Raw genomic sequence first — 13403 nt, 5'->3', positions numbered from 1 at the left:
CCCTGACACCTTCTCTTCCCCCCTCCCCGTATTGAGCCTAAAATATACAATATCCTGACTGCTGAAATCCTCTCAGGTACTGTATAAGCCAGGAAACTGGGTGGGCTGGAGAATTTCTAGGAGGGGCACTGGCGGTTACAGAGGCCCCGCGTTCTTCCCCACGGCAATTAAATTAAATGCTGGGGGAGGCGTGAGGCCTCTGTAACTCACTTACCTGCTCTCTGCTGGGTCTTTGGCAACGCAGCGTCAAATGATGCCGTAGGGTCATGTGACATCACTCGGCACCATGACAATGCGCGTCAACTGATGCGGTGGGGTCACATGACGTGATGTCACATGACCCGCAACGTCATTTGACGCTGAGCCATTGGGGGAGGGGTGGAGCGAACGCTGCGTCTCCCAGAAAGGGGACTCGACAGGTCTTGTGCACTTCCTGCATAATTTTCCATCCCCCTGTGAATTTGTGATGATTTCACCTAATTGATTGAAAAAAAGTCACGTTTCTTAACGCGTTTTGTCACCAATTGGGGTGACTTCATCAGGGACGTTTGAATTATGACTAAGCCAATGTCTTATATAGGTTTCATATCATTACATTAAATAAAAAAAACAATCAATTGATTAAAAAAAACATACACAAATATACTGTATAGTGCCCCTATATAGCCTATATCATGTTAAAAACACTACAAAAGATCTGAGGCAATTGTTAAAAACATGCAAATATTAGCAAAAAGAAGCAATTTAATACATAATTGGCCCTATAGTAAATAACCCTTAAGGGGTTAAATGGGTTGCTTGCTAATTGACATGCTATTATTTGATTCCAGATAACGGGAATGTATAAGTCATCTGGCTACTCCTGATGGAATCGGAGGAAATTATTAATACTCCAAATTCCTTGTCTCAATCAAGATCTTTTAGATTGTTCAGTTATTCATTCCCCTTTTCGACCCGTCATGTTTTACCCCCTACCAATCTAAAGGCAATTACATTGAGACATTCTATACCAGGGGAGCGCTATCTTTTCCCCCTGCGCCCCCTGCCGTCTGTCCTCCTCTCCGCGCGCCCCCTTCCCTTCCTCCTCCTTACCTTGGTTCCCATCATCTGGGGGTCATGAGGTCACGTTGCCATAGCAATGCAGGCTGAACCACGGTAAGTAAGGTTTACAGAGGCCTTCGCCTCTTCCCCGGCACTTCATTTAAGTGCCTTCGGGAAGCGCGCGGGGCCTCCTGTAAACACTGCGCCCCCAGTATGTGCACCGCTGTTCTATACCATGGTACTCAATGACTTCCAGCAGCTATATATAAATACAACACTGATGAAAGGTGCACTTGCACATCTCAAAATTAGATGGCCTCATTATTAGACAGGCTGACAAGGGAGGGGGAATTATACTTCAAGGTAGAGTGGCCTATATAGGCGAAACAGAGTCTTTTTGGAGATTTATTATCTTATAATAAAATTAAAAAGGGTACTACCAGTGAGTTTCAGATCCTTCTGGACTGGATCCTATGAAATCCGGTCCAGAAGAATATCATAACCTAGGTTGAATACACATTTTTGTTTCTAGAGCTTCCTAGGGTTCTGGTTTTTAACCACCTACCAAAGGTACACAAGTGTTTAATTAACCCGCCCAGCCGACCCATAATCTCAGGGGTGAGAGGGGGGTCAATGACGTTCAGCCTTTTTCAATATGTGGATTATTATTTAAAATCTATTGTGACCCATTCTAGATCCCATATTAGGGACGGTCTTCTCCTACGCATGGGCAACTTGTGAGGTTCATTTGATCTATGTATTTATTTATTTATAATATTTTTTACCAGGAAGTAATACATTGAGAGTTACCTTTCGTTTTCAAGTATGTCCTGGGCATAGAGTTAAGATGACAAATAATACATGGTTTCAATTCTATAGTTACATAAGTGAACAGGTATACATTATATACAAAACATTGCATGCTCAGTTAGAGATAATATATATTATAGGTGTATGTAACAGTTACAGACCAGATTAAAATGTGAGACAGCTTTCGTTTTTTAAGAACTTAGACTGGTGGCGGCTGTGAGAGTCTCCGATAGATTGTTCCAGTTTTGGGGTGCACGGTAAGAGGAGCAGCGGCCGGATACTTTGCTGAACCTTGGGACCATGAACAGTCTTTTGGAGTCAGATCTCAGATAAGTGCTGCTTGTGGTAGGGGTGAGGAGCTTGTTCAGATAGGTGGGTAGCTTGCCCAGGAAGTATTTGAAGGCACGACAGGAAAGATGAACTTTGCGCCTAGACTCAAGTGATGACCAATCTAGTTCTTTGAGCATTTAGCAGTGATGTGTGTTGTAGTTGCATTGGAGAACAAAACGGCATATTGAATTGTAGAGGGTATCAAGTTTTCTAAGTTGGGTTTGGGGTGCCGAGCCATATACTATGTCCCCATAGTCGATAACTGGCATTAGCATCTGCTGTGTGTTACAATTTCTGACCAGCAGACTTAGGGATGAATTGTTCTTATAAAGTACACCTAGTTTGGCATAGGTTTTAGATGTCAGGGTATCAATGTGCATCCCGAATGTTAAATGGGAGTCAAACCATATGCCCAAGTATTTAAAACTAGTAACAGGAGTTAGGATGGTGTTAGCTTTGGTTCTGATCTGGAGCTCAGTCATTGGAGCTTTAAAAATGTAGCCTTGGTCCCAAATACAATTGTTACAATCTTGTCAGTGTTTAAAAACAGTTTGTTTTGGGAAATCCAATTTTCAAGTCTTAAAAAGTCAGATTGAAGTATGTGTTCAAGGTCGGTGAGGCTATGGCTTTGTGCATATTAGATTGTATCATCTGCATACATGTGTATTGAAGCTCCCTTACAAGCTATAGGAAGGTCATTGATGAACACTGAGAAGAGTAGGGGCCCCAGAACAGAGCCTTGCGGACCCCACAAGTGATATCCAAGGGTTGGAGTTAGAGCCTGAGATAGACACATGTTGGGATCTACCTGATAGGTAAGAAAGAAACCAGTTTAAAGCATGCTTCCCTATTCCAGAGCACTGGAGTTTAAGTAAGATAGCATGATCAACAGTATCAAAGGCTTTTGCAAAGTCTAGGAATTTTGCACCAGTGAGTTGTCCCAGTTCCATTTCACACAGGATTTCATTGCAAACTTTTAGCAGGGTACTTACCGTGGAGTGTTTGGGGCGAAAGCCAGATTGGAATTGGCTGGGGAAATTTGTCTTTGTATAGTAGTCGCTTAATTGGGAGTGTACACATTTTTACATGACTTCCGATAGTATTGGGAGAAGAGAGATTGGCCTATCGTTTGAGACAGTGTTTTTGTCCCCACTTTTGAAGATTGGGACAACTCTGGCAGTTTTCCAGATCTTAGGGATATGGTCTGCAGACAGAATAGAGTTGACTATGGAAGCAACTGGTTTGGCAATTGCTGGGGCACCGAGTCTTAGGAACTTAGATTGCAGTAAGTCAGGTCCACATTGGCTGCTTAGTTTTAGTTTGAGGAGTGCTTGTGTAATCTCCTCTTAGGATACTGGGACAAATTGAAAATTGTGAACAGTTTTGGGAGAGGGTGGAGCTATAGGGGTACTCTCAGAATGAGGTACACATTTGTGGTTTGGGTTGCGTTTCGCTAACAAGTTAGTAGCACACCCCACAAAGTAATCATTGAATGCATTTGAATGTCAGTGCGATTTGTCAGAGTAATATCTTCCTTAGTTATATAATTCGGTTGTTGATGGCTAGAAGGCTGGAATAGATTGTTGATAACCTTCCAGAAGTTAGCTGGGCTTGATGTATTCTGGTGAAGATTGTCAGAGTAAGATTGTCCTTTTGCATGTCTTGTTTGCCTTATGAACATATTCCGCAGGCATTTGTAGTGATTGAGATCCTTGGTAGTGCCAGTTACTTTGTAAATTTTCCACAAGGCATCCCTGAACTGGTAGACTGCTATAAGGTCAGTTCTAACCCATGGAAGGTGGGCCCCCTGTACTCTTATTCTGCGTAGTGGAGCATGGGTATCACAGAGTTTTAAGAACTCGGATTGGAAATAGTCGAGCGCAGAATGAGGGTTTGGAATTAAGTCGATTCTGTACCAAAGGCAGTTGGTAAGGTCAGCCAGAAACTGTTGTGGGTTAAAGTTACTAAATGTTCTAGTGAGGAGAACTTTAGGGTTTGATTGGGGTGGTTTAATTTTCTTTTCACAGTACACTATTGCATGGTCACTGAAAATGTCAGGAAGAATGCCAGAGGATTGGATTCTGCTGGGATTTGAGGAGAGAATCCAATCTAGCAAGGAATGGTTATGAGATTTCAGGTTTGTCCGTGTGGTTTGGGAAATGAGTTGCGTTATGTTAAGTGACTTGAGTTGTATCTGGATTTTGTGGTTTTTAGGGTCAAGCCAATTGTAGTTGAAATCCCCAAGAACTAGCAGCTCACTCTTCTCATTCAGAGAGGAAATGGAGCCAACAAACTGGGTGATATTAGTCCGGGACTGTAGAGGGGCTTTAGGGGGGTGGTAGATGCCAGCAACAAAGACAGGCTTAGAAAAGGGGAGGCAGATTTTGCCAACTAGGATTTCAAAAGAGAGTGGGCATGGGAGGCAATTTAACAGTGTAAATTGTATGGTGTCTGCAATATAAAATAACACCCATTCTCCTCTCTTTAACCTATTTTTCCCAGAAATGGAGTATCCCTAAATGGCAATATTTGCATCGGGGGTTTTAGGGGTTAGCCATGTTTCTGTGAGAATGATGGTTTTTGGTTTATGTATAAGGCACCATGCTCTTAGTTCATCCATTTTGGGCAGCAGGCTCCGGATATTTATATGCGCGACAGATAGACCTTTTTGGAATTTGAAGGGGTTATTCTCAAGGGTATGGTGCAGACTTTAAAAGGGAGGGCCTGGGTTAAGTTCAATATCACCTGCCAAAGAGAGTAATAGTATGAGTACAAATTTGAGTAGTTGTTTGCAAGTTGTAAATTTGTGATGTTTGCCATTAGAGTGAGCGGTGGTTGGTGTGCTGGTTTTCAGAGTTCTCCACCAACATTCAGTAGATCGTGCAAGGCTTTTGAGTAATCCAGGATGTATGGAGATGTTGGGTGTGGGCCAGGTGGGATACCTCTTTTGAGCATACAAAGACTATCATGGCTATCTGATATTTCTTAGGTCTGCAAACCATTATGCCAACTAAACAGAAGGACTTTATCCTTAGCAGTATAGAATTTATGTTAACACATTATTTTCATTTTGAAAATACATTTTAGTTGTAAATCTATGGAACAGCCATGGCGACCAGGTTCACGCCCAGTTATGCCAGCCTGTTTATGGTTACTCGGAGTGTAGCGCAATCTGAACTGGTACCTACCTGAGGGCGGGCCTAGTCTACTCAGGATGTTTCATAGAGGATATCCTTATCATCTTGGATAGTCAAGTTGGGAACATTTCAGATCTAATTTCTCACTTTAACTCCAACCCCTTGGGATTGAATTTTAAACATGTAGTTTATTCTAAACAATGTGATTTTGAATTTGATATCAACTAATGAGAATTTAGATATCCCTGCGAATGTTCACATCAAAACAGTTGCCACCAATAGCTATTTACACGGAAATAGCAACCATCACACAAATTTGCTAAACAACGTTCCCTAGGGCCAGTTTAATCGTCTTAGGTGCAATTGTTCCTCTGACATTAATTTTCACACACAGCCATTACTCCTTAAGAATACATTTATCCTCAAGGGCTATGAGCCTACCCTTATAGTTGAGTCCTATCAAAAAGCTTTTTATTAGATAGAGACACTCTGTTTAAATCTAAAATTAATAGGGAGAAGAAATTGAACAATAAAACTATATATCAGAATGATCGAGCCATTTTTGCAACAAGATTTAATCGGTCGGCAAAAAGATCCAAAGGTTCCAGAGTAAATAATGGGCCCTATTGAAAACTGATCCAGTATTAGGCAAACATATTGGAGATTCATCTGGTATTGTATATAGAAAAATGAATATTTCAAGAATAGCCTGGCTCCTAGTAAATTTAGGACCATACAGGAGCCCCCTTCTTTGTTTAGTGTAAAAACTGACTGGGAATTTTAAGTGCAGTAGGTAGATACATTAATTGTAGTTTTTGTGGACACAAAAAAAGATTTTACATCAATTTTAAATAATCATTCAAAGTTAAAGGCTTTATAAATTGTTTGACCATATTTGTGGTTTACATGCTAAGCGGCAGGTGTGGTCACCAATATATAGTGTGTACTACACACCCGCTGTGAACAAGGTTTCTTGAACACAGGAGACAAATTGAAAATGGAATAGTGTTCCGAAACATTTTTGTAACCTGTCAAAACAAAAATCCAGATGGTTTAAAATGGATGGGTGTAGAGTATATACCCACATCAGTCCTAGGTGGGGACAGGTTTAAAGTACTTTGCAAACAAAAAATGTACTGGATGTTTTTATTTAAACCGTTTATTCCCTAATGGGTTAAAGGAAAATATTGATACCAGCACCATTATTTAATGGAAAATGTCTTTGCTCTAGAATTCTTTGTTATGGCTATCTTGTGTATTTTACAATAAAATGGTTTACTTGTTTAACCTTCCCTGCCAGGCTCTTTATGAGTTTACATAGGTGTCTGGGATATTGGCTACTCAGGATGCATGATCTTGTCAGGGGTGCTGGTCCGCACAGGCTGGGCGTGTATGTAGATGAAAAGGAACTTTATACTTATGAAAATAAGCAACTTTATTACAGTCCCATGTCTTCCCCAGATACATACATGTATTCCTTTAACTTTAGTGACTCACTCTCTCATTGGATCTATGCATCTCTATATACCTTCTGGGTGTCAGCTTGGGCTACCCTTACTTACTGTATCTGTGTGATCCTCTTTCCTGCGAACCTCACCTGTAGCACGCTGGTGCTGAGGTAACAGGGGGTATCTTTAGCCATTAACTACACCTCATCCCCTCAGGATGCTTATCCAGGTACTGTATAGTGGACTTTTTATCATTGTTGTTCCATCTGAGTCCCAGGGGTATGGTTGGGGTAACCCCTAAAGGACACAGACCTCCCCTATGGAAGCCTGTAATCTTCAATTCAATCATGGCCAGAGACCTTACTTCAGTGGTTCACTTCCCTTACTACAAAACAACAAAGAAGGATATATTTATGTACTTTATCTACCCCCTTACGGGAAGCTATTTACATTACTTAACTCTGAGGCTCATCTAACTGTCACTCCTCCTTGGAACCTGAAAACCAGAAGCTTCCTCCTTTCTATTTAAAGCCCTGTCTTGTGTCACTGTCCCCAGGCAGAAAGGGGGTGGGGCTTAACCTCTTCTGTCTCACCCCAGAACCATGTGAGAGGGAAGGGGTGTTACGCTCTGTGGGCCCAAGCAGTTTACTCCTTAAGGCCCTAGTAATCCCCAAAGGGGTTGTATTGTATTTATGACATATAAGGGTGATTTGAGATATGCATTTTTGGGGAGGTGCTAGATGGTATTTTACTACCAAGGGGTGCATGGCTGCATTTCCCAATATAATAATTCATGATAATCAAATATCAAATTTACCTCTCAATTAGCAAGCAACCCTTTTAACACATTTTATGGTTATTCACTATAGAGCCAATTATGTATTAAATGGCCTCTTTTTGCTCATTTGAATTTTTTTTTTTACAATTGCCTCAGATCTTTTGTAGTGGCTTCTAACATATTCTCATATAGGCTCTATAGGGGCAACACTGTATGTCTGTGTGTGTATATATATATATATGTGTGTGTGTGTGTGTGTGTGTGTTTATATTGAATCCATTAATTGTTTTAATGATTTATGTTGCCTAATGATGTGAAGCCTATATTAGACATTGTCTTAGAGTCCTAAGTCACACACCCCTGATGAAGTCACCGCAATTGGTGACAAAATGCTTCGCGACATGTGACTTTTTAAAAATAAACTAGGCGAAGTTATCATGTATTCACAGGGAGATGCCACAGTGAAAGTATGCAGTAACTGCACAAGACCTACTGAGGTTTGGGACTTTGAATCAGCTGTCTGGCTTTGCTCTCTGGATGTTGAACCACTTATAGACGAGAGGACTTCAGCAGTCAGGATTTTCAATATTTTAGGCTCAATATGTGTTACTGAAGGAGTCCTCTGACAAAGCTCCACTCATATGTGTTTGAGACCCAGTGAGACCATCACAAACGAACGGAAAGACACTGCATTGTATGTATGTATGGAGTGAGTACACAGATATTTTGAGCATTGAGACTTTTGTGCAGGTGGTTCCGATTTCTTTGTGGTTCTATGTATGGACTAATAAAAGCTAAGGCTAATCTACTGTACCTCCTGGGAAAGTCTGCTACTGAGTAGCCCTATTTCTCTAAGAATCCGCACCTTATACTGTGGCTCCACCATAAATAATCATCTTATGTGAGACTATCTGGCTAACCGAGGAATATTGAGGTAGTGTCCCTCAATTACCTGTTGCTTTGATACAATCATTGCGAATTACTACACTTTTTATCTATGTTGTTTCTTTTTTATGGATTAAAAGTTACCTTGTTATTTTTCACATTGGAACGTGCGCTTCTTATAATTTCTTTTTAGTCTATCTCTTGGTTGTGGTCCATCTTTTAGATATGCCACCTTAGATTCCACTACATTTATTTGAATTTTCAAACTGACTCCAGTATATGCTTTTTTTTCTGTTTTTCCAATTTCTCCAATTATGAATTTCCAGAGTGCACTTCTGACATGCACTAAAAAACTTCTAAAAACTTCTGTTTATATATTTTTACACCTTGCAATATAGTCACCTTGGCCCAATTTCAACACAAGTATTGTTTTTCACTGGTTAAATGTGTATATTTTTATATGCAATTATATATCTTTGACCCTTATTGTTCTTATACAGTTACACCAACAGAATCTATTGGCTATTTGAGAAGTTGTGAGCGCCTGTCAAGGGAGACCAATGCTTCTAACACCTTAATTACCCAGATCCTTTGATTGAGCAAAGCAAGAGATAAAATAAATTGTAATTTATTTACACAATGAACATACACAGCTTGATTTATAATTACTATAAAAAAATACACTTACTAGTTACGATGTTAAGTCTTTTAACAGGATAGAACTTAGCTGGAATGTTACCTGATGGGCTGCACTGATTATTATAGGGTTAAAACTCCCTATACCTAACCTGGCCAGCCAATCTCTGTGTGGAAATAAATTATCCCACCTATCTGGGAGTTTTGCCAGTCCTGTGTAGCCTGGCAGAGGGATCTTGAGCATAGCATAGCATACTGGGCATGTGTGACAAACGCCATCTTCCCCCACTTGTCACTTGGCATATGGGACCCTGCCCCTCTTACCTGATGCCGTTCTGGGCAGAGGGACAATTTGCCAGATGGCTTATTGAAGTTCTCTTCCTTCACCCCTCTTTGCTAACAAAGGTTCAACACCTCCATGTCCTGGCTCGCTTTTGAAGCTTAGGGGCGGAGTAAACACTCTGGCTACAATGCAAAGGGATTTTCATCAACACTGAATGACTTCCTCTGACATTACTTTAAACATATAAATCTTGGGAAACTTTTATTCATCAATTTTTATAAGGCTTTATAAAAATTGCGCCTTAACCTTTTTATTGGTTTTACCTGACAAGGACTAGCAGCAAAATTCCGCTTGCTAGGACATTCCTAGCAGAAGTTAGCTAAAAGCTATTCGCTGGGCTGCGGGCTGCTGGTCTTTAAAACCCTTTTTCCTTTGCGAGGTTTACAGGGAACCACCGTTGTAATAACCCATACATTTAAAACATGATATGATTCTCGCCACCTTTATCCCTGGTGGGAGACACACAGACAGTTTTTCATACAATTTCAGTCATCACTGGGTCGCAGAGCTGAAACTCTACACTTTAACTTAAAACCCCTAAAACTCTCTTCACCTTATACACTGGCGACACACTTTATTCGAGCTCGGCTAGTCCCACGAATTCGGGTATACCCGGGTGTATTGAGGTTTGTGACTGTTTTCTGCCCGAGTGCATTGCGTTATTTTCCAGGCAGGGATTGAAGCATTTTATTCCCGCTGGCTGCAATACTGCACAGTATATATATATACTGCATTACAATTCATGAATTTATGCCATCTGGTAGACACGCGAAGCATTGCAGCCTATTAAATCCTAATCATTATCATTTAACAGATCAGCCGCCCGTCAGCCAGGCATGAACCCAGGCTGGGAAGGCAAATGCAACGGGGCTTGTCAGAGGTGAGGAGCGGCGCATTCCAGGTATCTGCCAGGTACATACTGGGTATTTGCTCGAATAAAGTGTGTCGGTGCAGTACCCGGTGAGAAATTTACGGACCCCCCCCCCACTGGGTTCTGGGGTTTGGGCATATACCAGTACCTCTAATATAACCCAGTTCCCTGTCCGGTTTTACTGCCCTGGTCTCTGCTGAAGCAGGGAGATTTGGCAGTGAGCTGCAAAGTGCTTTCTAGGGAGGATTTTATCTGGTGGTCTATGTTCCTCATGTCCTCAGGAATCTGGGGGGATTCCTGAGTAGATGTTTCAGGGTAACCCGCAACACTGGCCCCCTTCTACCCAAGCACACCCCCTTCTACCCAAACACAACTCATGCCAACACCAAACACCCTGACAACATTTTACCGTAAAATCACCCCTGAAACTCATGCCCTGCACATCTCCGCTGGTTGGCACTCCTGGAACAGTAAAAATACACATACATCTTTATTGCAAATGCAGTTACATGCCATGATTGGGTTGAAGAGCTGACACTCCCAATTCCCCAATATGGCACAGGGGCACCCAGCCAGGCCCAATACCTTTTATTTATTAATGGCCTGGGTACCCCTTCACCATCACAGTGCCAACCAACTTTATTTTGCATTTGAGTACACACACATATGCTCGTCTCTAATCAGGAAGCGGACCTGCAGGGCTGAGGTAGGGATGCAGAATAACCGACCAGAGCCCAGGGACAGTGTAATGTTATAGTGTCCGTTGTCGTTATGTCAGGGCTGGCGGCAGTGGTGCAGAATCCAGAGAACAGGCAAAAGGTTAGGTCAGGCAGAAAGCAGTGAGGTTGGGGGTCATGGTCCGGGATCAGCAATAAAGGAAACTAAACAGGCAACAGGGAAAGGCGTGACAGGAGCTGCAAAACTTAGAACTTTGCTTGGCGACTCCAACTGGGAACTTTAGCCTTATCTAGCAGGCTGCAAGTAACTAAAATGGCTGAACTGAGGAGAAAGGGCAGGCAACCTGGAAATTAATTTGAGACTGAGTTTGAAGGAGGGCAGTTTCAGCTGGATATTCCTTGTAGCCAGTCAAACCTGATCTCCCACTTGAAACAGGGGGGGGGGGGGTGGTCATCGACGTTTATCCACCTGGATCTTTTGCTGCTGGGTGGCTTTGACGAGATTGGCCTTTATGCTCCTCCAGAGTAGTTGGAGTTCTTGGATTTTGTCGTCCACTGCAGGAACTCCAGAGAGAGGACTGGAAAGAGGTAGGGCAGCAGGGTGGTACCCTTAGGCACAGAAGAACATAAATTCCAGTGTTGTTTCATGGAATTGCAGGAAAACTCGGGCCACGGCAGCAGGTCAACCAAGTCGTCCTGTAGCTCAGAAACAAAACAACTGAAGAATTGCTCTAAGGACTGGTTCACCCTTTCTGTGTGTCCATTGGACTGGGGACGATAGGATGAAGAAAAATGCAGGGAGATACCCATTCTTTGGCAGAAGGCCTTCCAAAATCTGGAGATGAATTGGGATCCGCGGTCTGAGACTATATCCGTCGGGACTCCATGGAGGCGGAATATCTCCTTAATAAAGATCTCGGATAGTTCAGAGGCTGTGGGTAGCTTCCTGAGAGGAACAAAACGGGCTTGTCGTGTAAATCGATCAACTACTACCTGTATAGTAGTCATACCCCTGAAGGGAGGCAGATCCACAATAAAATCCATGGATAGGTGGGTCCAAAGGTGGGTGCGGACTGGCAAGGGCTGGAGCATCCCAAAGGGTGTCGTCCTTGGCACCTTAGTCTGGGCACATACAACACAGGCTATAAAAACCCTCCTTCACATTTTTGTGGATCTCTGGCCACCAAAAGATCTGTTCAAGGAAATCACGTCTTCCTGATTCCCGGGTGACCAGCCATCTTGGAGTTATGATCCCATTACAACACCTCACGTAAAAATTAGGGGGGGTACAAATAATTTGGACAAGAGTGGACGTTGACCTGGGACCCTCTGCCTGAGCCTGTGAAATCTGTTGCAGAAGTGCAGATGAAACTGCAGAGATGATCTGAGAAGATGGAATGATGGGCCCCTGCTCTATTTCCTTGGCGTCGCCTGGACAGAATTGCCTGGATAGTGCATCTGCTTTGACGTTCTTAGATCGTGAATGATTCGAGATCACAAAGATGAACCGAGTGAAGAAGAGAGCCCACCTCGCCTGCCGCGTCTCAAGTCTCTTTGCTCCTTCGATATATTCAAGGTTTTTGTGATCCATCAGGATTGTTATGGGAGAAGTTGTCCCCTCAAGTAAATGTATCCATTCTTCTAAAGCCATTTTCATAGCCAGTAGTTCCCGATTTCCAACATCATAATTCCTCTCTGAGGCAGAGAATTTTTTAGAAAAGAAGGCACAGGGATGAAGTTTCTCATGAAAATCCTTCCTTGGAGAGAGAACGGCTCTAGCTGCCAGATCAGATGCATCCACTTCAAGCACGAAGGGTCTAGTAGAATCTGATGGATCAGTACAGGTGCGGAAGAAAAGGCGGACTTGAGTTTCTCAAAAGCCAGAAGAGCCTCAGTGGGCCATATCTTGGGATTCGCCCCTTTCTTAGTAAGAGCCGTAATGGGCGCAACTACCTTGGAGAAGTTCCTGATGAAACGTCGGTAGTAGTTGGCAAACCCAAGAAATCGTTGAGTTGGTTTGAGGCCTGTCGGTATGGGCCAATCCAGCACTGCCAATACTTTTGCACGATCCATCTCAAATCCAAGGGAGGAGATAATGTATCCAAGGAAGGAAAAATTCTTCTGTTCATACTGACACTTCTCGAGCTTGGCAAAAATGTAGTGATCCCGAAGTCTTTGGAGAACCTGTCTAACCTGTGCCCGATGTTTGGACAAAGAACTGGAAATAATAAGGATATCATCCAGATATAACCACGAGGAATTGGTCCAGTAGATCCCGGAAAATCTCACTGATGAAATGTTGAAATACGTCCGTTGCGTTGCATAACCCGAATGGCATGACCAAGTATTCGTAGTGGCCGTCATGGATATTAAAGGCCGTCTTCCACTTATCACCTTCTCTTATCCTAATTAAATTGTAAGCTCCTCAAAGGTCCAGTTTGGTAAAG

General features: G+C 42.5%; 1 protein-coding gene across 1 annotated transcript in view; it reads left to right on the top strand.

Annotated features, from left to right (window-relative positions):
• OTOP1 (otopetrin 1) overlaps positions 1-13403 on the top strand; it is a 116935-nt gene that overhangs the window by 86545 nt on the left and 16987 nt on the right. The gene's annotated exons all lie outside the window — the stretch shown is intronic.

This window comes from Ascaphus truei, chromosome 1, assembly GCF_040206685.1.
Source record: "Ascaphus truei isolate aAscTru1 chromosome 1, aAscTru1.hap1, whole genome shotgun sequence".
NCBI lineage: Eukaryota > Metazoa > Chordata > Amphibia > Anura > Ascaphidae > Ascaphus > Ascaphus truei.
Note: the sequence above shows the minus strand (reverse complement) of the source record. Positions and strands in the feature narration are given on the sequence as shown.